This window comes from Cyrtonyx montezumae, unplaced genomic scaffold (genome assembly GCF_038088225.1).
Source record: "Cyrtonyx montezumae isolate F1298 unplaced genomic scaffold, pur_monq_1.0 scaffold_13, whole genome shotgun sequence".
Taxonomy (NCBI): domain Eukaryota; kingdom Metazoa; phylum Chordata; class Aves; order Galliformes; family Odontophoridae; genus Cyrtonyx; species Cyrtonyx montezumae.
In genome coordinates this window covers 6,961,493-6,983,354 of record NW_027071859.1, presented here as the reverse complement: position 1 = coordinate 6,983,354, position 21,862 = coordinate 6,961,493, and the positions used below count along the sequence as shown (strand labels likewise).

Here is a 21,862-nt window from a genome sequence, read left to right as displayed (position 1 = left end):
AGTAGTAACTAATGTGCTGCAAATCTTACAGCCAGCAGAATTTGGTGCAAGGGAGGAAGCGGCATATTGGCTAAACATAGAGCAATTGCATTTCCAGAGAGGGGCGGCAAAGCTGTAAAGGATCTGGAGCACAAGTCTTATGAGGAGTGTCTGAGGGAACTGAGATTGTTAAGTCTGGAGGAGAGGAGGTTCAGGTGAGATGGAATTGCCCTCTAAAACTGCCATGAAAGGAGTTTGGAGCAAGATGGGGGGTCAGTCTCTACTCCCAGGTAACACTCATCTAACAATAGTTAACAGCCTTAAGTTATGACAGAGAATGTTCAGGTTGTATATGGGGAAAAATTTCTTCTCAGAAGGAGTGGTGATGCAGTTGCATAAGCTGCCCAGGGAGGTGGTGGGGTCACCATCCCTGGAGTTGTTCAAGAAAAGGATGGACATGGCACTGAGTGACACCGTCTAGAGCATTGTCAGGCGTGGGCTGATGGTTGGACTAGGTGATCGTTATTGATCTCTGATTCTGTAACAGTGAGTACTTCTCCCTGTAATGTTATTTTCCCTCTTGGTGGATCATCAGCAGACAGCACGCTGCAGCACGGACATCTTCAGTTGATTTGTCTTGGATTGTTGTAAAGCCTCAGTAGCTTCCACAGGCCTTGATATCTCTGAACACGAGCCATTGCAGGTGCCACAGTGAAGCAGTGTTAGGAGTTTTACCGTGGCATCATGCACCTGTAGCATGGTGTTGAGGTTGTATGGCTCCTGAAGGAGGTAGAAGTGCTCGAGGAGCAATGGTTGCCTGGGTCAGTGGCACGAAGGCAGTTGGTGTTTTGAGAATTTCTGGACTGTGCATATGGCAAATGAGGATCATAAAAGAGAACACTGAGGAAGAATCTGAGTGGAGGTACTGATGAAATCTCTAGCTTGTTGCTAGAAAGCATATTGCCGGAGAGCTGGAGCCATAGAGAAGACTTTTGCGCTAATTCTGATGTTACCCTCAAGTTCTGAGGGTGAAGCAATGGGAGTAAACAGCAGAATCCTTTCAGCTCCAGTGTGTTCATTGTGCATACTGCCAATGTCGAGAAGTAGATATACGATAGGCTTATTCAGAGGTTTGATGACAGGATGCAGGACACTGCCTGGGGTGTAAGGCAAATAACAGTTGTCTTCTCCATGGGTGCTATTTAATTTTTTTTTTAAATGAATACCTTTCAGACTATGCTGGTGCTGCCTTGCAACAGAAAAGTAAGTTCTCTGTCTATGTATCTACTCAAGTCAGATGTGGTTTAGTTTTAGCTTTACACAGATGTTTCAGTGGAAGCACTGCTGCTCTTTGTGTGCAGTATTTGTGTGTCTCCAGGTTTGGTCACAGTACCACGGGGTTGTTAGTAACTTCATGACATGAAATGACCTGCTCTCATGCCTCAAGTAAGTAGTCATAGGAAGACTGTCCAAGTCTGTTCTTCCTTCTGTGCTGTACTGGTGTGACCAGATGTGAAGTCCTCAGTACAGGATAGACATGGACCTGTTGGACTGCATCCAGAGGAGGGACACAAAAAGGATCCAAGAGTTGAAACACCTTCAGGGACAGACTGAGAGAGCTGGGGCTGTTCAGCCTGGGGAAGAGAAGGCTCTGGGGAGATCTGAGGGCTGCCTTTCAGTATATTAACAGGGGCTGTAAGAAAGGAGACAGACTCTTTAGCAGGGTCTATTGTGATAAGACAAGAGGAAGTAGTCTCAAACTAAAAGAAGGGTGACTTAGACTGGGGATTAAGGAAAGGTTTTTGTTGATGGTGTTGATTTTTACTGTTGTTTGTTGGGTTGTGTGGATTTTTTTGTGTTTGTGTGTGTGTGTGGTGGTGGTGTTTTTTTTACAGTAAAGGAGGTGAAGTACTGGGACAGGTTTCCCAGAGAGGTGGTGGGTGCCCCGTCCTTGAAGACGTTTCATGTCAGGCTGGGTGGAACTCTGAGCATTCTGATCTAGCTGAAGGTGAACTCACCTGTTCATTGCAAGGGAGTTGGACTAGATGGCCATTAGAAGTCCCTTCCATCTCCAGTAATTCTGTGATTCTATGAAGTCTCATTGATAAAGCTAGCTGGGAAGAGCTGGAGTCGTAGTGCAATAGTACAGCTCTGTGGTGCCAGACACAACTGGAAGTATGTGATTTCCAGGAAGGTAGAAATCCTGTAGGGAAATGCTTTCCCTCCATTCACCTTGCATGCCAACATCAGAGTCTACAGACTTTCTTTAGAAAACTTAGTTGTCAGGCTACCTACCCAGTGACAGAAGATTCCCAGCACTGTATGTAAAGAATCAAAAACCAGTATTTTTATGTAACTTAATTCTTAAACTAAATCTCAGAGCTTAATTTGAACAGCGTGATTGCCTCACTCAGTTGAATGAGTTCTATGATAGTCATCCATGCTAAAATCAACTATTAACATCAGGAGAACAAATTCTTGCTGTGAAGGAATTACTTATTTTTTTCTAATTATTCTAAAGGAATCAAAGTTTGATTGACAATAACCTGCTCACCTCCCACACTTCCTTTTCTGTCTTTACTTGATTTTTTTTTCCCTTTCACTGAACGGGATCTTTTGTAATCGATCTGTTTATTTTGCTGTTTCTTTGGGGATGACAAATTAAGCTAAAGATCTTTTTTTTAGTGTTGTAATTGCAAGTTGGAGAGAATAGTTAGAGAGCTCAACCGTGCCAGTGGGCTTCTGGTGGTCAGTTCTGGAAATCTGATTCACTGCTTTGGAAAAGCAGTCAAAATCTGTGCCTCAAAGATGTGAGCTTTTGAGCCTTGTCATCCTAATATTGATTTAGAGTGTAATAAAATGGGACTGCTGATAAAGGATTGAGCAAAAGAAATATAATTAGTGCCAATCAACATGAGCTTATAGAAAATAAATCCTGTCAAGGTAACCTGATGTCTATTAGGTGTTTTTAATGCATTTCCATGTTTAGATTATAAAGGTAAGATTTGTTATTTATGGCTTCTACAAGACATTTGACTTAATAACACAGTTGTGATTAATTTGATGTGGCGTATGTGAGGGATGAAATTGAGCTTTCTCAGCTTCAGCCTTTTCAGGTGTGTGTCTTACTCTAAACTCGTTGTCCTAGTGGTGGAGAGCAGAGTCATTGCTACGCTTTTGAGATGATGCCAGAGGAATGTGATCTTGCAGGACAAAGCTCGAATGTCTTCTTCAGCAATTTGGGTGTACATCCAAAGGGAACTACAGAGAGGCTGTGCTGAATCTAGGTCTGACCCTACTGCATATACTCCCAGATTGTTGTGTTCAATTCTGTTGGCAGCTCAAGGAGGATGGTGGTGGTTAGGGGTGGAAGAACATGACTTCCAGACACTGGGGTTTCTTACAAACATTTATTACCCTAATCAAAGTGAAGGAAAGAACTGATTAAGTTCTTTATGTGGGGAACTTTAAGAAAGCAAGAGTCTTTGGTCGGTTGAACAAAAATATAACAAGATTTGTTGTCTAGAAATGAAAGCCAAGAAAATTTGTAATAGGAAACAAAACCAAATAGATTTTGACAGCAGGAATAATTAATCAGTAAACCTTTTACCAACGCCCCCAAGACATCTCTAGAAATTTGGTGATCGTGACTGGACTTTTTTGTTTTTTTTTTTCTCTTCCAGGCAAGAAATTGAGTCCTGTGCCTTATAATTTCCAACAGGATCAGCCTAAGGCTGAGGGACTTCTAGGGTTATCTGGTCAGTAAACAGTGCGGTGATCCCTGTGAGGAGAATAGGGCTCCCTGCTCCACGATGAAACTCTCTCTGAAGTGAGTCAGAGAAAATGGAGATTGTAATTGGGGAATCAGAGGTGATACCTGTCAGTCTTCATGGTAACTCCTCTAGGTAGATACTCAAAGCTTTGAAAACCTTCCAGAGATGTAGAATATTCCTGGCTGTGCCACACCATCGCAGTGTTCTCACCCTGGCTATATTTCTTCCTCCTCCAGACTACTTTGCTCTTAAATATCGCATAAGGATGTTGCCTTTTCTTGGGGTATAGTAGTGTTGACTCATATCATAGCAAAATAATTTCTTCACTTTTTTGAGCACAGGCTGTTCTTGTTATTGTGAACTCCCTTCCCATTTTGCAGTATTAGACTTAACAGAATGAGATTTTTGATTTTCCCTCCCTGCTGTCGCTGGTACAGTGTGAACAAGTGCATTTCATGTTGTCTGCAAAGTTTCATGTAAAAACAGAATTTTATTTGGCCCTTCTTAGAACTGCTGCCCTGGCTCTCACTCCAGTCTATTCCTGTCTTGATCTCCATGACCTCTCCCATCTACAAGCATTCCCTGGCACTACAAAACACGTGGCTATGTTCACATCACCCACTGTTCCTTTTCTTACCCGATTCCCTCAAAATACCAAACATCTGCACGTGGCAAAACAATAGGTTTCTTCCGTTTCTAAGATTTCTGTTGTTTTATTTGTTTTGACAAAGATCTGGAGAAGGTCTTGAACCACAGGAAGCTCATTTATAGTGTCGAAGCATTTGAGTTCTTTTCAGCCTACAATGCTTCAGTGCTTTGAATGATAGTCCCTTCAGCTGCTTCAGTGAAGCAATGGAGTTGGGAAGATATGTTAGTCAAACTGTCCTAAAAGTTTCTAGCCTTTTAATTCCAGTGCCTTCGAATCGTTGTAGAAAAAGGTATTTTGCTAGTCTTTACTTCAATGAAGAAATAAAAATCCTTTCAACACATGTACTTGCCTATTACCTTCATCAAATCTCCAGCAAAGCCAGTGGACTTCAATGAATCATGAAGCTGACTCCACTTTAAGGAAATGTACCTCTTTTACAAGACTGTGTGTATTTGTCTTCAAAGAAGCCTCACTATTCAGGTGAACAATTTTGAACTACACATTGCAGATGCATTAGAACTCAGCGTTCATTTGAATAAGCGATCTTTTCAGCAGTCTTTTTTACATGTGAATATCTCTTTTGAACTCTACACATCTCAGCACCTTTCCTTGAGCTTTTCCTGGGGAATAAAAATTAAATAAACTTAGAATGAGTAAGAAATTCCTATTTGTATCATCATTCATCTGCTTGTAAGTCTTGCTGCAGAGTACCACATAAATTAATGCTGCCTGGATAATCCAATTCTATGTTTAACATGGCTCAGGAGAAGGATAGTGAAATAAATTCTTAGAAGATGGGTTTCTGAAGTGTCTGTCTGTGTTTTCCTCAGCAGTTTCGTTCAGGTGGGCTGGTGTATATGTTCTAACTTAGAGCATCAGCTCAAGGCCATTTGAAGAAAGAGATAGGACATGATAGGCTGCTGATGCTGGATGTGTGATGGTCTGTGTGTATAGATTTGTGTGTGTTAATGAACGGTGATCTTTGTATATCTTGCGGAGTTTAAAGGGATTTTTGAAAACAAAAAATGATTGAAGGTCTGTAAAGTATCGTGGCAAACTTTGCTGTAATTGCTCATTTCATTTGAGTTTGCAAAAATAACTTTGTTTCTGATCTGATATTTTTAATAGCATATTTCAGTGTTTCCATTCAAACTTCGAAGTGACATCTTTGTTTTTTCCCTTTTAAAGAGCAGCATAATCCAGATGCCTGTCAGAAGAGTTGTTGATGTAGCATTTATGAGTAATCCTTCTGTTTGAGATTTTTTGTTTTGTCAGAAATGTTTGCCAAGCTCTTATAAAGCTCCCCATGAATATTATTGATGCATGCTTCCTTTTAAAGAAGTGATTAGCCATGCAGGAATTCAAACTGAACAGTCAGTTCTAAAGCACAAATGTTTTCTCAAAAGCTACGTAATGTCATAAGAGGAGTTAATTTGTCTGTGTAAAGGAAGAGAGGGGTACCGAGCTAAAATTATTCTCTTTCCTTTAACCCAGCTGAACTTTTGGCTGAAGCAGAGGTCAGCATTGCAGTTTTGGAGACCTTTGTAAAAGTGTTACACAGCGTAACCTCAGGGTTACTGCCAGTCTCTAAATCTTTGATGGTGAGATGTTAATAGTTCCTAGCTTTCTGTCAAGGAGTTGAGTGCAATTGTGAGAAATGTTAAGAGTAGGAAAACATACCCACTAGTCTTAGGGATTACAATTTTAATCCCAGAGTTGCTAGACAGTAAATACAATGATGGTGCCATTAAAATATTTATATAAATAATGTTAGACTTGTGTAGCATTCTTCGCTGTGGTCACCCTATTTGGGTGACAACTTAATGGCTATTGCATAAATTCCTTCAGGTGATAGTGGTAACTGACAGCGTTGCCAGGCTCTTTACAAGCACTTCAGAATCCTCTCAGCTTGCAGATCTTCAGCAGTCTCCAGACTTCACAGTGTTTTAGTTAGTAGTTGGCTGGTGGGAAAAAGATGGTCCTGTAAATTCTTCAATATGTAATAGATTGGAGTCAACATAGCAATCGCATCACGGTACAGAGCTGAGCTGTCACCCTTCTCCATAAGGATGTTGAAGTCAAGTGGGGCTTTGAAAATGTATATCCTTCAGTTTCAGCTCTGTACACGTAATACTTTTCTATCGCAGCCTGCAACACTTGTCTGTACCCCATGCCATTGCAGAGCCTACTCAGCTTCTCACGAGATCTCTAATTGTTCCCTTTGCAGATCACTTCCTCAGTGTGTGGCAACAGTATAACAACAGGTGATAGGAGGCATTCTGGAAATTTCCCTTGGTAGAGCTGGGACAGGTAAATACACCCAAGACAGTATGACAGCACAGCTGGTAGACCCCAGCCCATGCAGCACTGAGAGTGTTGGGTGCATCAGCCCATCCCTCACTCCATGCCTGCAGGTCCCTCCCAGCCAGCTGCATTATTGCTAAGCAAGATGACTGATTTTTGATTTGCCACATATAATGCAGATAAGAACCCTCCTTTTACTGCTTAAGAAGCTACTTTGCCTGCTTTGTGTCTTTATTGGAGTCTGTTTTCTCCTTTTCCCAGATTTGCTTTCCTGTCTAATTTGCAAAGAGCGTGCTCCACTTGTGCTTCCCTCAGTTTCTTTCCCTTTCATTGCCTGCTGCCCCGCACTGTAGCATGTGGCATGGGGGAGGATGTTTGCAGGGGAAAGCAGTCTGTAAAGGGCATTTCTGAAGTGCTTTCTGCTTCCAATTTGACCTGTAGCTTGTCTGCAAGGGCAGCCTTTTGTAGATTTTTGCATGAAACCTTTTCTGATTAACTGACCTAAAATAACTGTCTCCATGTCCTTGGTTTTCACAGAATCATCCAATGGCTTAGGTGGGAGGGAGCCTTAAAGACCATCTAGTTCCAGTGCCATGGGCAGAGTAGCAAAGCATCAGATCTGAATGCCCAGGATCCTATCCAACCTGGCCTTCAATGCCTCCATGGAGGGATGCCTCTCTGGGCAGCCCGTGGCAGCACCTCGCCACCCTCTGAGTATAAGATTTCTTCCTAACATCTATCTGAAATCTCCCCTCTTATAGTTTAAAGCCATTCCCCCTTGTCCTGTTTCTGTCAAACCATGTAAAAAGTTGATCCCCTTCCTGCTTGTCCCCTTCAAATACTGAAACAGTGCAGTAAAGTATCCCTGGAACCTTCTCCAAGCTAAACAAGGGCAACTCTTTCAACCTTTCTCTGTACAAAAGGTGCTCCAGCCCTTTGATTATCTTTGTAGCCCTCCTCTGGACCTGTTTTATCCTTCTTTCTTTCCAAATACTTTTCCAACTGTGAGCAAGATGTAGAAGACAAGTGGTGCATAGCATTGTTGCTGAGATGGATGCTGTATGCTTTGCATCAAGGCGCTCAGAATCAGACCCATGGGGTTCCTGGGCTGCACTTTCCAGGGCTTTGCATAATGCAGAATAAACAAACCCAGAGACCAGCTTCAATCTGTTTTCTTTACTCTCTGTCTTTCTGCACCAAGAAGCCCACTGCTTCAGCAAGGAAAACATTCTTCTTGAACCTTTAATTTTGCCAGTTCTTGCTCAAAACCTTTGACTTTGCTCTGAAGTTATTGCTTTTCACTCTGCTTTTCCCTGTGTCTTGGAAGCTGTTTGACATGCTCGTGGCAGTTGTATCACAGTAGACAAGCGCTTGCTAATGCTCCTGCTTGCCTTCTTATTTTCCCACTTGTGTAGGTGCTGCACAAAGTAAGGCAGATCTCTCATTTGCCCCAGGAAGGCTCTTTGATTTTCCCAGGTTTCCTCTCATTACAGTATTGCGATGCTGAGCGTTGCTGTTTGCTTTTTATCACGGGGGTGCTCTTTAAATTTGTACACTTCTCACACCTTGTGCACTTCTTGGCAGGATAAGCTGATCTGTACTGTTGCCGTTTACTGGGCATCTATAACACCAAGGCTCCAAAAGACACTTTTGCTGAATAAGAAAACTGCTTGAACTTGTTATAATGCAAAGTCATTCTCTTCCCTACTGCTCTTTGGCACTTAGAAACTTATAATTCACTTCTTGAAGCTCAAATGTAATGAGGCAGGCTTTAAAGTGAAAGGCTTTGGAAGTGGGGTCCAAAATGGTAATCTTGAACCACTGTGGCCAACTGGGTAATAAGCCAGGCCAACCAGAACAGTGACACATGTTCCTTAACTGCCTCCAGTGATGTAAGCCAGAAGGCCAGCCACCTCCTCCTCCACTTGGCCCTGGTGAGGTCATGTCTGAAGTAACAGGTCCAATTCTTCTCAGTTCAAAAAAAAAAAAGGGGATCTTGTAAGAGAGTGTCCTGTGGAAGGCTGTAAAGTTGTCTGGGGACCTGGGCATCTCCCTTGTGAGAAAGGGCTGAGAGCCCTGGGATTGTTCAGATGGGAGAAGTCTGAAGGGGAATCTTATCCATAGTTACGAGCATCTAGTAGGTAGGAGTCAGGAGGATGGGGCTGGTGGTACAGTTTCTTTCTGCAGAAGATCCGAACCTGCTTTTCATTATCTACATCATTTAAGCCTAAGGCATCGTTGACCTTTATATTCATTCACAAAGAAGCTTCTGTCAAAGTGGGTGAGTTCACACCAATTTCGTATACGTTGTCTCCTGGTAGTTCTGTCCCAAAGGACGAGCTGCTGACATCATGAAAGCAGCAACAGTGATGGAGTACCTGCAGTAGACTGTCTGATTTCCAACATGTTACCTCTGGTCATTTTAATTTAGAAGCTTGGGTGCGATGTAGGACGTATGGTTTGCCCATTTTGAGGTTGTTAGGCTACTAATGGACAAGTTGGGCTGCTGCTGTAGGCCTCTGTAAGGTGCTTTCAGCTTCATGAAGGGTAGAGAGGCTCTACCTTCAAAGCTAGCAAACGAGGGAGCACCTCTAGGTGTAGATGTTTAAAGCTCATTGCTGTATGTCTGCCTCTTCCAGTGTCAGTATTCATGTTAGTGGTTCTGAGCTGGCTGACAGGTGTTGTTCTCCTCCCTCCATCCCACTGTGAACTGCAGTTAAGTTTTGATAAGATCAAAATCCTTTCCTATTAACAGCCAGGCTTTTCAAAAGCAGGATAGAGAAGCCACCCGAAGCCTAGTAAATAAAGTAAATAACGTGTGTTAAACAGTAAAGGCCATTAATCCTTTCTTTGTGTTGTCCCAAGTAATAATTTTGACTCCTCTTTGGGATTGCGTGTCCAACAGTAAGGAAACAGATTTTGAACCTAAGCCTGTCTTTGTGTACCATTTTCATGGTGACGGATTATTCCCTTTCTTGCTCCATGTTCCTTCTGAGCCTTTCTTCAAACTCCCCGTATCCAGCTGTGAGGTCTGTTTCGCTTTTCCCAATGGCACTGCCATTTAGGGCCTACACTCACACTTTGTAGATGCTCCTCATGACTTTTCACGTTCGAGATAGGAAAGAAAAAAGATTTTCTTCATGTAAAACTGCCATCGATGTATCAGACTAGTCCTCTTTCTTATCACAAACCCATTTTATTTTATTTTTTGCTGTCAAAGGTGGTTCTTTAGTTCTGCAAAGTCTGTGCTTGCTCTTGAACAAGTCCTGAGATGGCTTTGGGAAGTGGATGTTCCCCTAGGGAAATCTTCCATGCTGCCGTGGCCGGCCACGGTGTTGCCCTTGAAGAAGATGGGGTAACTGTGATGTGGTGATTCACTACGCAAAGGAGAAATTACTCCCTGGTGTTTTTTCTGTCCTTTCCATAAACTTCTCCATGAAAACAGTGCTCTTTCTGAAAAACAGAAAAACAAACCGAACCACACACACACACACAAAAAAAAAGCTTCTATTTTTGTTGGAGCTTTTTCAGGCAGTTCATGCAGAATTCTTTAAGCATGTCGCAAAAGTCAGAAATACTCCATTGAAATGTCTCAACAATGTGTTTGAGCAGCATTATATAAATGAATAGACCAACTATTTGAAAAGCCTTAACTCCAAAATGAGTCTAACCCTGTAAACAAAGCAGCTAACGAGGAGAATGCAGCTCTGTATGACAGAGAAGACAGGAATGATGGGGATAACGCAGTCTAGACACTTCTTTTTGTGTGTGCCTTCCCAGTCCTTTCGTGTGCTTGTTGCTTCTATTATCTTGCTTTGCATTTTTGAGAAACTAACCTTGCAGCTGGCTAGCGCTTGGGAAAGGATCTGATTTTTCTGCATGAAACAAGGACTAAAAATTGCAAATGATTTTGTCTGTTTGCTTTTTGAGATTTCTTTTGGGAAGTCAGCAGGCCCCACTTTAAACATTTTTTTTTTTCCCTTCTCTTTGTAACAGTACATCATGCACTGCAGCTAGCTCTCATTACAGGTATTACAGGTCATTCATTACAACACGAGCTCATCAAGCCAATGCTTTATGCTTCATTTACAGAATTATATAAGCATCTATCAGTTCTATTAAACTCTTCTGAAGGAATTCATCATGGCCCAGTGGAGCTCAGGGCTTCACAGACCCTCTGAGTGACCTTGGTTGTGTTGTGTCGTACCGTCTTCACCTTCACCATCCCTTTGAGCCATGAGCTTCTCAGTGCTCAGCCAGGTTGGGACTTCCACAGGGGATTGGCTTATTATTTTTATTTCTTTGGTTGGCCTGTTTGAATGTAGCAAGAGCAATACAAATAACTGTAATAACGTACTAGCAGCACAAGGAGCTTTTGCGTTGTGAACCTCCTACTGCTTGCAGGTAGGATTAGTGAAGTATTGCTCTACCAACTCAAAATGTGTTGTGCTTTAATTACACAAAACATTACGCTGATAGAAAATGAAAGAAGCTTAAGTTGAGGTCGTGAAAGAGAAACCTGGATTACAGTGAACTTCCCTTGAACAATGCAAACTTAAAATTAGCTTCTATCAGCTCATTTATTCACCTGTATCTCTCGTCGTTGTAAGAATCTTCTTCACAGAGCCAGAAACTCCAGTGCTGAAAACACGAGATCAATAGGTACTGCTATACCCACTAAAAATAAATAAATAAATACAAATTCTATTGATTTGCAGATAATGACAGCACTTCATTCTTGCAGGATTACATTCCACTTCCCGTCATGGAGATTACTCCCATATATATTAGATCTGAGATGGAGAACATAGGTATAAAACTGCTTTGCTTTAATGAATAGTCGTTTTACTCTGGGCACTAAAAGGAGATATATTTCTTTAAATTTATCTCTTGGGATTATTTTTACTTCACGGGCAAACCCCACATTACTGAAGACTTAGGATGCTGTTAAACTTTTAAATAATCTTGTATCGCCTCATTCTTGCGAGTGCTTGAACTTGTCCTCTCTTTGATAGCAACTAATTAAGCAAAATATCGTGCTCTTTCTGCTCTCCTCCACATCCTTGATTAGAGGGTTAACGCTGTGTTATCACGGGTATTAGATGCTCTTTACTAAACCCTAAGAATCCAGCAGCATCGAACTCCCCATGCTTCATAGCAGATTTCTGTCACCTTCAGAGGATTAAATTTTCCATGCCGATCGTGGTGGCGTGTACCATCTCCCATCCTGCAGCTGTTTCTTTCTTCTCCTCTCATTCATGTAAGGGCTATTCTTACAAAGCCTAGGTGACTTCATCTTTGTGTGTTAACGTAATGCTTCTCTTCTCTTTCTAGGTAATCTGGCTTCCCAGAAACCTCCTGCTAAATGCAAGGATTTGCTGTCCTGTTTACTGACTGTTACACCTGAGGCTGATTTTGATACGCATTCTGGATATCATAGGGTAAGTGTGCAGTTATCTGTTCTTTTTGCATTTTAATTTTCTTTCTATGCTCTCTTACATGAAAGTAATTCGGGTTATGCATTCAGTGTCTGCAGCAAATCCCTGTCAGAGCATGTGCAACTGAGCATCTGTGTTACACTAGGAAAAGAATGTAGGAGGCTGAATGCTAGTGCTATAAACCTGATCGAGGGTATATGAATTGGGTTGTGTGGCTGCAAGGGGGAGTCGAGTTCAGCTCCCCAGACTCAGAGGTTTGTATCTTACAAAACTGCAAAAAGCTGTCAGCCACGTGGGTTGCAGTGATTGCCTAGAGTTTGAAACTACAAAATGCACTTAAATGTTTGTATTACAAACGAAACATTCATTATTCCATAAACACAGCTACAATACAAATATCAGTGAAGTTTTCAAAATTGTGCATGCAAATTAAAAAAAAAAAAAAAAAGGCAGATTAAAGGTTGTTCAGTTTTTCGTAAAACAAGAGCAGAACTTATTTCCTCTCCTACTCAGTTCTGTTGCACACATCAAAGTGGAAACTTAAATATTGACTTCATCACTGAGTGATTCCCATAGGACTTTTTACCTTTCAGCTGCTAGGGGAAAGTCTAGCTTGGTGGATGCAGATTTGGGTTTTCTATTTTTGTTCTTTCTTGCAGTGTTGATCCTTTCTTGCTGCCTTCTCTTTCAGCCTGCTTCTTTACTCATCTTACCCCTTTCCTAGCTTCTTTTCCCAATCTTCTTTGTGTGTTTCTCCTCACAGAGCTAAGCCTGACCCTTGATGTATGACAGCTCTCTGGGCATCCTTTGATCGCATTCTGGCTTCTCGCTACCAGATTTTTAGATCTGTTGGTTAATTCAGGCTTAAAAGTGCCTCCAGAGATTGGCCAGTCTGACCTGCTCAGAACACACTCCCCCAGGTTGCTCAGGGCTACACCTGAGCTTTGAATATCTCCAAGGATGGAGATTCCAAAACGTCTTTGGGCCCCTGTTCCTACATTTCACCATCTCATGAAGGATATTTTCCTCATCTCCCATTGGAATGTTCATTATTGCAGCTCCTTCTTTCTTGTATCTCTCTGTACTTTCAAGAATAGGGTCACACTCTGCACTATTCCATTGGGAATCGGAAACCTCTCTCTCCATTCCTCATGCTTTGTGCTCCAGCTACCTGTGCCCTCCTCCTGTCCCCTGGTGAGCTCACAAATGCTGCCTCCTTGGACCTGAGAGCTGTCCTCTTGCTAACAGCCCAGGAGAGATCCACTTACTGTTTGTGTCAAGACCACCAAATCCTCTTTTTCTTTTTTAATTCTCTGATTTTAATCTTTCTTGTTGTGTAGTCATTACTTACAGTGCTTGCTGTTCCCTCTCAATGTTCTTTATTGAACACCTCAGCATCCACAGCACATCTGGATCATAACCTTTCTGGCAGCCTCTTCCCATAAATAGGTTTGTAGTACACCCATGAAGACTGTTTATAAAGTGTATTTCCCTGAGCAGTTAGCTTACAGATTTCAGTGCAGCTTTGATGATTTAAAAATGTTTCTTAATTCCTATCATTAGTTTGTTCACGGTAAAGCAGGAAATTGTGTGTATGCTTCAGTGTGTATAAGTATGTATAAGAAAGTTTGCTTAATCTCTTTCTCTGTGCTACCAATACAATATCATAAATAGTGTATATAATAATAGAAAAACGAAATTGTTACTTGAAGTTGAGCTCGAATTTTGAATAAGGCTTTTATTTTATATTCCTTCCTTGTTCCAGCATGTGTGTGTAAAGCTGTAAACCGAATATACCAATAGCTATAATTGTCTCACAGTTGTAGTAAAATCAAATGTTCTCTGAATAACTTTTATTCAGTAGCCCTCACAATGAATACTTTGTCGTTTTTCCCTATGTTTTCGTGGGGTGTATATGTTGCAAGATGTTCATTGCAGGACTAGATGACCTTTAATGGTCCCATCCAACTAAAATGATTCTGAGTACTGCCCCAGCCTTGCCTTGACACACTGAACAGATGGTCCTTGGGGAAGGGAGCTGTGCTCCAGCAGGCTGTGCTGCTGTGTTCATTTATAAATGGACAACAGAAAGGATCAGGAGGACATCAGAAGTTCAGTGCTCAGACCATAATTATCAGTGTAGCCATGGTGGCTGGAGCTTGTGTGCACGTTCCTTCCTTTATATCTGCTGAGAAGGGGAAGAAAGGAAAGCATTGGGCAGGCAGGTTGAGTACTGGGGGTTAAACATACTGAGCTGGGTGAAAACAGTGGAGTGGAAAATAGGTAAGAGAAAAGAAGAAAGGAAAAGAAAAAATAAACTTATGGGAAAGTGGATGAAGATTTTAAGCTATAACATAGCATTTTGTTTTTAATTCAGAGTAAGGTTGTCCAGCTGATGAAGCAGTACTTACACTAGAGCAGCTCTTACGGTGATGAGTGACAGTTTAATTCACTTTCTGTGGTGGGGAACGTCTAGCAAATCTGGCTTGATATGTTGCAGCACTGCATAGTTCACATCAATATAAAATGCCGAGTTTAGTCTTAGGCTGAATATCAGCTTATTGTACAGTTATTCTATCAGATTATGGTATTTCTGTGGCTTTTCTGGTGTCATGTCTGCGATCTACTTGGGAGGGGAGGATAAAACAACAAAACCAACCAACCAGCAACTCTCTTTTTTTTTGTTGGAGCTAATTATCAGAAATAGTTGACATGTGTAATTGGAAACAAGCTGCCCCTCGTGTCCAGGCTACCTCACCAAGGCTTCTGCTGTGGGTTGAGAAGTTCTTCAGAAGTGCCTTGGGTTCTTGGGTGGACTTTGGCTACTTCTAGAAATGAGCTGCCCGTAGGAGTAGCGAGCTGGTCTGTCTTCCCCGTTTGAGGATATTCCTGGCTCAGCTGCCCCTCTTGAAACATTATAACTTGCTTATTCTTCCAAAGAGTGTAAAAAGTATTCATGTGTATGTTGGCCATAGCCCTGTATAGCTTGACAATCACATACTGTTGCAATCTCTGTGTTCTAACTAGGGAAGTATTTAACCTCTGTTGTTTCTGGCTCAGACTAAATCAGCTTTCACCATATGCGGCAACTCCGATGAAAATGTGGGGGGAAGAGGAATCTGAAATGAAAGGAAGAGGTTGAGAGCTGTTACCATGATGCAGTTATTTTAGCAACAGCGGGTCTCTCGGCACAGCAGCTTGATTGCTTTTCTGAGTGTTTCTTACAAGGAACTGGGGTCAGGAAGGTATGTAAACTCAAACCAAGACCTCTAACGACCACGTGCATTTAGGTGCTTGAACAGAATGATTGTGTTTTGCTTTTCATTCTTTGTAGCTTTAGGTGGGTTAAAGCAAAGATTGCATTCTGTTCCATTCCCCTCTTTTCTGGAGAGGGCATGCTGAATGAAGTAGAAGTTGTTACTCGTGGAAGTCCAGGGTTGTACTTCTTGTATAAATTTCTGATAAGCTTTGGGATGAAGCAGAGAAACCTAGGAATAACCTCACTTGTATCTGAATGATATTCATAGAGTAACTTAGTTAGGGAAGAACCTCAGGAGATCAACTCAGCCAACCTCCTGCTCAGAACAGACCAACTTCAGAGTGGAGCAGTTTGTTCGGTGCTTTGATTGTGTCCAGGTGAGTCCTGAGTATCCCTGCAGATGGAAACCCAGCAGTCTCCATAGTCAGCCTGTGCTGGTTGGTGAAGCACTCACTGATTTTTCCTCCCTGATATCTAATTAGATTTTTCCTTATTGCAAATCGTGCCTGCTGCGTTTCCTTTTACTGGTTGGCCACCACACCATTGAAAGTAGGTGATCTGAGAGATCACTTTATAAAGAGCTCAGATAATGCCTGTCAAGCACCCGTGCATTGGGAAATCTTTTTTGTGTATGTTTGAGTCCATTTAGCACCTGGATTGGAGCTAAATGCAGCTCTGATTTAGCTGCTCTGTGAATATCAGGGAGCAGGGTGGAGGGGGACATAGACAGTGTTAATGCTAACGTCTCCATAGGCATTCACAAAAATATCTCTGTTCCTCTCTGCCTGTAGATGATGCATGCCAGGTAGGCTGGAATTTACTCACAGAGCTTGGAGTTTGTTTTTGTTCTGCCACATCCACCTTTGTGCCTCAGCTTCCATGCCATAAAACTGTGATTATATATTCTTATTCACAAGAGTGCTGTTAGTTCTACAGTAACTGTTAAATGCTTTTAGCTCCTTGGGAGAAAACTGATATAAAAAAGGCAAAAGTACGTATGTTTATAGTATAAAATACACGCCCGTAGTTATATGAGGATATGTTAACTCCGTACTCTTAGTAAGCTGCTTTTAAACCAGAGTGTACTTTTGTAGTGTGTTGTGTTACCATATCAATTAGATGCTTTTGTTCACATAACTTGTTGGAAAGGGAAGGAGATATATGTGAGAGTTGCTAGGGTTCCCTCATTTTTCACTTCCAAGACTTAGAAGAGGAAACAAAGCTTAGAGACTTGTGATTCTTTTAAAAATTAAGTCCTTTCATAGAAGCAGTTAAATATTTTTTGTCAGCTCTAATAATAATGAGTTTTTGGTGCCAGGATGAGCGATAATTGCGAATGGCAAGAAGTCATCAGAACATGGTTGCTCAGATTGCAGATTTTATTAATCGTGAAAGAAATTACTCACCTAGAAAGGCTATTTTGTAAGTGCTCATTTACATAAAGGCTTACTCTCTATTTTATTCGTCTTAAAAAAAATATATATATATATATATTATCCCAAACTTTGTCCTCGCCTTCAAAACCTTGATTATTTCGTTCTTCCCACCCAGTTTGCAGTAATGTCATCCGTGTTCCTGCTGATCAATGCTAATCTCATTTTTATCCCTTTTCTCTCATAAATATATGTAACTACTTCTTGGAATAATTCCAACAACTGAGTTCCATCCTTCTCTCCTGCACACATTCCACAGTTAAAACAAGATGTTGATCTTTAATGAATGACTTCTGAGGTAGATAATGTTGTTTGGCCCTTTACATGGTTCAGACCTAATGAGGTGCTGGGATTTGTAGATGTAAATTAACGTTTTCATCCATTTTCTCCCACTTCTTTTATATTGTTTTCAATTTGAATCTCGACTTAAAGAAATTGAATGCCGTTAGTCAGTGAGCCTGCCTGATGAGCTTAAAGCAAGGTACATACTGAAGTACCTGTTTAATTGGGACATTAGATGGTAAATTCTGCAGTGTATGGGTACAGCCTCTGCATGTTTCTGCTACAGAATTCATACACAGAGCATTACTATGTCATGAATATTGAATATTCAACAGTTGCCTGCCTTTTATTCCTTTTGCTGAAGTATTAAGACAGGAAGTGATTCTGCACCTAATCCTACAGAGATCAGGTATGTTTAAGTCATCCTACTGACAATATACTGCACGCACCCAATCCTGTTTTGCAGGGTCATGTCTCTTTGGACCAAGCTGAACGCCGACTACTTTCCTTAATTTGGTTGCATCTACAGATGCTGTTGCTCAGATGATAACAGGCTGCTACAAGGAATACAGGGACATGGGCTCTGCCCTTGGCTGGGCTACTGGGTCTTCACTCCAGCCTGTGGGACATAAACTCTGAGCAAGGAATAAAGTTGCTACTCCTCATAGCAAAAGCAATTTCAGACTCACAAGTGGACAAGTGGGCCTGAAAGAAGATTTCATTGAACCATAGAATGGCTTGGGTTGAAAGGGACCCCAAGGATCATCATGTTCCAATCCCTCTGTTACAGGCAGGGCCATCAACCTCCAGATCTGCTGTACTAGACCAGGTTGCTCCATCCAACCTGCCCTTGAACACCTCCAGGGACAGAGCATCCACAGCCTCTCTGGGCAGCTGTGCCAGCACCTCACCACTCTCTCTGTGAAGAACTCCCCCGTCATCCAAGTAAAGTTTCCCTCCTTGAGCTTAAAACCCATTCCCCCTTGTCTAATTGCTATCTACCCTTATAAAAAGTTGATTCTTCTACTTCCCTGTAATGCCCATCATGAAACAGCTCTTGTCAGACTATGCCAGTACCAAAATGGCTTTTTCATTCCATGGTCCTTTTCAGGACCGGATTTCAGGTGGCTCAGTGTCAGAACAGATTCAGATGTGGAGGATACCTGATAGCACTCTGATAGTTTCTGTGCTGTAACTTTAAAATATGATTTCAGAATTGCTATGGTGGACTTTTGAGTTTATTTTCTAAACTAATATTTAAATTAAGCCCTACCAATTCTGGTCTCAAAGTTTGCTGTTTAATCTACAGCATATTTCAACATAAAATTATGCAGGCTGAAGTGAAGATCGGTACAGTAGTGGAGCAGATTCTTCTGTTTCATGTATATTTGAAAGCTGAGAAAGCTTCTGCTGAAGTCAGACGACACAGGCTTGTCAAATGTTCGTGAACGAAAAGATGGAATTAATTTGCAGTATCTCATTTGCCATCTTGAGTTTTGTCATGAATTTCCCCTACTAGGCAGCCTGAAATGCCAAATGAAAAAGTGTTCTAGTGAGAGATAATATAATATATTAAGAAAATGTTATTGATCACAGTGTGCTTTTACTGGAAGATGACTTTTTCTGACCGGAACACAAGGGACTTTGCCTTGTTATGGTAGGAAAATATATTGTAATATGCAAACAGGATTATTGTTAAGGTCAGAGCAACTTTGTTTTTACATTCCACTTCCCATGGAAGCAAGCTTCTCCACAGCAACGCTGTCAGCTTGGCTGGGGTAAGAACAATTTCAGTGTAAAATGTTGAAAAAAGCATCTGCTTCTTGAAGGAAGGAAACGAATGCTCTTCTCCACATCTCCCAAGGTCAGGACTTGCAATTCAATAGGCGTTACTGTAAGCATTTCTTTTTTTATGATGGTAAACCATGGTCTGGTGGTTCTTCGTGTTTTTACGTTTTTGTTGCTGTTGATTTTAATGGTGGCTGGTCAGAATCAAGTAAGCCACATTTTCTTATCATGCATGTGTTAATATGCATATGTTACAGACAGAAAAAGTTGTTCACTTTGGTTTAGAGTGGCTTTCACACACAAGGACTATGAGGCACTTAACTTTTATGTGGGAAGATTAGCCAAGTGGAAGAGTCTGTGTTGCGCACAGACAGCTTATGTGGGTATATGAACATCATTACCCTACAAAGCGTGAGGACATAAATTTGTGATGGGCTGCCCAGTACACGCAAGTTAGAACAAGGACGTTTTTAAACATGTTTGATTTAAAGAGGCCTTCCACTGCATAAGCAGTGGCTCGAAGCCATCGACATCACTGCTTGCAGTGACATTGCTTTCTGCTGAAGGTCTCAAGTTATACCATAAAAAATAAATGTGTCTTCGTGACGATGCTTCTTAAAGGTATTTCAAGCTATTTCTAATGAAATTTGCCCAAAACATATTCTCCAAGCATAACACTTTGCCAAATCTAGTGGGTTTTTTTTTCTTTTTTTTTTTGTGATTTAGGTAATATTACTATGAGCCATGTTAATTTAGACTGGAAACACAAAGGCATTTCAGTTAAGCCACTGCAAATCCAAGAATATTGTATTTTCTTTGTTTGTTTTCCTTTTGTCCCGCTCTACTTCCAGCACATTCCTCCAGTGGTTTTCTCTGTCTTTGCTGCAATAAATCTCCACTTCAGTGAATTTGAAGATATAAACCTGACTGGAAAAATTCATCTCTGGTACAGTACCAGGTTACTAACCCACTTAAAGTTTTCCATGTGGCAAAATGTTTTCTTCACTTAGACCAATCATTTCCCAAACAGGCCAAGCAGCATTACTTAAATTCTTGTCAGATGTCATTACATCCTGAAATCTGATTACTTTTCTTCACTGATTTGTCTGATTTAGTCTGGACAACAATAGGTTCTTGGTATAAATCTCAGGAATGGATCTCAGCTGTGGGACAGACCAATTTCCCTCACTCCTCCTTGCAGACTCTTCTCACACATTGTTAGCCATGTGCAGGGTAGAGACCTCTTGTGCTGTCAAAGCAAGCAGTTAATAGTAGGAATTGGAGACTGTAGTTTTTGGCTTTCAAGAGAGTAAAAAGAAAGCAAAAAGCAAAACAGACTTGCTTTTTTTTTTTTCCTCTTTAGCTGCAAGAATGTGGTACAGTTTAGTTAGCACAATAAACATGACTTAAAGTGCAGGGGTTTCAGAGGAATATCACTAGACTTCCTGCATTAGGAAACCCATCCTCATTCCTTCAAAGGATGTTTGGAAATACACAAAAGAAACCTTCTGGTTTTCCTCCCTTGCTTTAAGAGGAGGCAAGTTGCTTCCATCACTTCGGTTCCAAGCCTGCATGGGACCTTACTTTAAGGCAGCTTGGCTCCTAGGATCAAGTCAGTGTGCTCGGATGTGTGCCCTGTGGGAGCTGCTCTCCTAAAGACACTTTATGTTGCCACATATTTTCTTACCACTTGGCAGGAAAACGATGCTCAGCAGTTGTAATTCTGAGGCTTCCTTGGATGTGCCAGAGCTCACCCTGCTCACAAAGCATCTCTTGTGCAGGAGCAGGGCTCCGAAACGCAGCGGTGTTGGGCACAGCTGGTGCCGTGTCCCCATCAGATGTCTTCAATAGGACTAGGTAGGGTTACAGCACGTGGTCCTGAACTGCACAGCAACACAGCTGTTCGGCATTTCCTCCCAACCTTTTGTGACTAGCTCTCCAGAACCCTGCTTAAAATACCACTGGAATCAGCTAAATGCTGCTAGCCCTGTGGATGAACTTTAGTACTTGGTTTGATGTGCCTGAAAAGATGAATTATTTAAGCATAAATCCATTTAGTTTTCATGTTCCCTCTCCTCCTGAACTGAGAGATGAGGGAAAGAGGAGAGAAAAAAAGAAACCCCATGGGGGAATGGTTTGTGCTGCTTAAATCATAGCTGAGTTGTTTTATTTGGTTTTGGAATCGCTCTTGGTGGGTACTGTAAACACGGGAAGGAACCTGCAACTGTTACTGCATTCCACACCGAACCTGGAAATGTAGCCGTAAAAAGGCAGCAGTCTGTGAAATCTTGGTGTGTTTGTAGAGGAATTTGATGTAATGACACCAAAGGTCTCTTTGTCTACGTGTCTAATTGTAATGCAGCGAAGAACACGTGCCACTAAGCAGAGATATTGAGCGAAAACACTTAAGACAGTGTTTACAGTGACACAAAGCTGCAGTTCTCGGACGAGCGCAAAATGCTTTCTGATTATTTCGTGTTGTTACACCTCATAGAAGTTTGTAAAAAGCCTTTAGCACCGACGGATTGAAAGATGCAGAGTGCCTCATCTCTGCCAGTGATGGAGGTGTAGGAAGACCCCGGGCAGATCAGAATGGCTCCTTGCTCAGCCGTGAGCCTGCTCGTGAGCTGCTTTACATCCCCGTGAAAGGCAAAGCTGCACGGGCTGGATTTGAATAATGGAGTTGCCATTAACGTCTAACACAAAAAGATGATTGGTTCTAGGCTTGATTTATGGGAAGCAAGAAGTGGTGAAGTATACGGTACACAAGGGGATATTTATGCTGCTAATGCTTAAAACACAGCCAAATGCACTGCGTGCTGCAGCCATTTCAAATGGCAAAAAACAAAGGTGTGAGTATAGCAGTAAATCCAGTTATTCTGATATTAGAATGGCCCCAAATCAGGATCTGGCTGTGCAGTCTCTTCGACATGCAGAGCAAATCTGATAAAGTACTA

At 41.6% G+C, this 21,862-nt stretch overlaps 1 protein-coding gene across 1 annotated transcript in view; it reads left to right on the top strand.

Annotated features, from left to right (window-relative positions):
• The window catches only part of KLHL29 (kelch like family member 29), a 393,606-nt gene that overhangs the window by 56,452 nt on the left and 315,292 nt on the right, over window positions 1–21,862 (top strand). The window contains exon 2 of the mRNA XM_065730651.1: window positions 12,040–12,146. The gene's annotated coding sequence lies outside the window, so the exon portion shown is untranslated. The remainder of the gene's footprint in view (window positions 1–12,039; window positions 12,147–21,862) is intronic.